Below are 3,413 nucleotides of genomic sequence, written 5' to 3'. Positions count from 1 at the left end.
TCCAATCCTCTCCAGGATCTGAAATGGACCAATGTATCGAGGATTCAACTTCTTTGCCTTAATCGCCCTACCTACTCTTGTAGTCGGAGTAACCTTAAGGAAAACATGATCTCCTTCCTCAAATTCTAAGGGCTTTCGCCTCTGATCGGCGTAACTCTTTTGACGACTCTGCGCCGTAAGCATCCTATACGGATTTTCTTGACTTGTTCAGTAGTCTCAGCTATCATTTCCGGCCCTAACAAGCTTTTCTCTCCAACTTCATACCAACATAGCGGAGATTGACATTTCCTCCCATACAAGGCCTCATACGGAGCCATTTCGATGCTCGCATGATAACTATTATTGTATGCAAACTCCACTAATGGCATATACCGATCCCAACTTGCCGGTTGGTCCAAAACACAAGCTCTCAACATATCCTCTAGTGTTTGGATCGTCCTTTCAGATTGACCATCTGTTTGAGGATGGTAAGCCGTGCTCAAGCTTAATCGGGTTCCAAAAGCTTTCTGAAATGTACCCCAAAACCTTGAAGTGAAGCGAGGATCTCTATCAGAGATTATAGTAGCAGGTACACCATGAAGTCTCACAATCTCCTTTATGTATAACCGTGCTAGCTCCTCAAGGGTGTAAGTCATCCGAATGGGCAAAAAGTGAGCTGACTTCGTCAGTCGGTCCACAATCACCCAGATAGCATCAAAACCAGCCCTAGTCCTTGGCAATTCCGACACAAAGTCCATTGCAATACTTTCCCACTTCCATTGTGGAATCTCTAAAGGTTGCAACATCCCGGACGGTCTTTGATGTTCAATCTTTACCTTTTGACAAGTTAAGCACTTTGAAACATATTCCGCCACATCATTCTTCATACCCAGCCACCAAAACATCGCCTTTAAATCATGGTACATCTTAGTACTTCCCGGGTGAATGGAGAATCCGCTTTTGTGTGCCTCCTTTAAAATATCTTGTCTCAAAGTGCCAACATCCGGCACAATGATCCTACCCTTGAATCTCCATAACCCATCTTTTTCTTCCGACATTCTCCACTGTTTTCCTTGCTCAATGGCCGGTAACACCTTCCATAAAGCTTCATCATTCTGATGAGCCTTTAGGAGTTCGGACTTAAAGTCACTTGAGATTTCTAATCGGCTCAAACACAAAGTTCTGGATACTTCTCGAGCACCAATTTTTAGACTCTCGAATCTCTTGCGCAACTTCTCCTCTTGAAGCATCATCCAAGCCGCATATAACGACTCCCGACTTAACGCATCCGCCACTACGTTCGCCTTTCCCGGATGGTAATGCAACTCAAAGTCATAGTCCTTCAACAATTACATCCACCTTCTCTGCCTCATATTAAGCTCTTTCTGATCAAAGAGGTACTTCAAGCTCTTATGATCAGAGAAAACTTGGAACTTAACCCCATAGAGGTAATGCCTCCACACCTTCAAGGCAAACACAACCGCAGCGAGTTCCAAATCGTGCATAGGGTAACTAACTTCATGAGGTCTCAACTGTCGTGAGGCATACGCCACCACATTATGATGCTGCATCAGCACGCACCCTAGACCCTTTAATGAGGCATCACAATACACCTCGAATGGCTCATTCGGCTCGGGTAACACTAACACCGGTGCAGTGGTCAACTTTTTCTTCAATGTCTGAAAGCTCTCCTCGCACTCAGGAGTCCAAACAAACGGAGTGTCTTTGCGGGTTAACTTTGTCATTGGCAAAGCTATCTGTGAAAATCCCTTGATAAACCTTCGGTAATAGCCAGCTAAACCCAGAAAACTCCTTATCTCCGTTACGGTGGTTGATTGCTTCCAATCCATCACAGCCTCCACCTTAGTTGGATCTACGGCTATTCCCTTCTTACTCACCATGTGACCCAAAAACTTCACCTCACCTTTCCAAAACTCGCACTTAGACAGTTTTGCATAGAGTTTCTTCTCCTTTAGAATCTGCAACACGGTCCTCAAGTGTTCCGCATGCTCTTCTTCAGTCTTGGAGTAAATCAGTATGTCGTCAATGAAGACAACAACGAATTTATCCAAAAACGGACGGAAAACTCTATTCATGTAGTCCATAAACACTGCAGGAGCGTTCGTCAACCCGAAAGACATTACAGTGTACTCGTAATGACCATAACGAGTCCTGAAAGCAGTCTTAGGGATATCCTCACCCCTCACCCTTATCTGGTGATAACTGGATCGCAAATCGATCTTGGAGAAAACTCCAGCTCCTTGTAACTGATCCATGAGGTCATCAATCCTCGGCAATGGGTACTTATTCTTTATTGTAACCTTGTTCAGCTGCCTGTAATCCACACAGAGCCGCATACTCCCATCCTTCTTCTTTACCAGTAACACTAGAGCACCCCACGGAGAGACACTTGGTCGTATAAAATTCTTTCCCAACAAATCCTCTAACTGAGACTTTAGCTCGTTCATCTCTAACGGTGACATTCTATAAGGAGCACTTGAGATTGGTCCCGCCCCGGGCATCAATTCAATAGCAAACTCAACCTCTCGGTTAGGTGGAAACTCATCAATATCATCGGGAAACACTTCCGGAAACTCACACACAACCGGAATCTGTTCCAACCTTTGATCATCACCCGAAACGCCCGCGGTTAACAACATGATACCCTGACATTCGGTTCCGGAACAGTTCACCATCATCGAATTCAAGTAATAATTATTCTCCACGACCGGCCCTACAGTATCTTCCAGCATAAAGTACACCGACTTTGTAGAACAATCCAGCAGAACATGGTTCTTAGATAACCAGTCCAATCCCAAGATAAGATCAAGACCGATCATCGGCAAGCAGACTAAATTATGAGTAAAATCACGCTGTTTGAACCTAAAGGAAACTTCCGGGCATCCTAGCCTAGTTACCGTGGCTTCATGGGTAGTATTGTACACTCTTAGATCATAACCTAAAGTTACAATCTTCAGTCCTAACTCATGGGCTTTCTCAAATGCAATGAATGAATGTGATGCTCCCGAATCAAATAAAGCATTTAAAGTTTGGCCAGCCATTTCACAGTTACCTCGAATAAGTGTCTCAGATCCCTCAGCTCCTACAGCTGAAGTGGTGAACACCCGACCAGTCTGTTGTGCTTTCCCAGCATCTTGTTTCTGTTTCTCCGGACAACTTGCGGCTTTATGCCCCACCTTTCCACAAGTGTAGCACAAACCCCATCCGGCCTTGCATGGTGCTCCCGGATGGTGACTCTCACATCTAGTACAAGCTTGATCATTCTGAGGCTGCTTCCCAAACTTCTTCCCTTGAGAGTTGTTGTTGTTGGGCCTCCTCCTAAAAGAGCTTCCCCTCTTGAAAGACGAACCTCTAGGTGCAAAGCTCTTCCCTCGATTTTGTGGGAATGATCCTTTGTGACTCCCTTTCTCAGC

The sequence above is a fragment of the Arachis duranensis genome, chromosome 2 (genome assembly GCF_000817695.3).
Source record: "Arachis duranensis cultivar V14167 chromosome 2, aradu.V14167.gnm2.J7QH, whole genome shotgun sequence".
NCBI lineage: Eukaryota > Viridiplantae > Streptophyta > Magnoliopsida > Fabales > Fabaceae > Arachis > Arachis duranensis.
The sequence above is the reverse complement of the archived record's forward strand: the minus strand, read 5'-3'. Positions refer to the sequence as shown.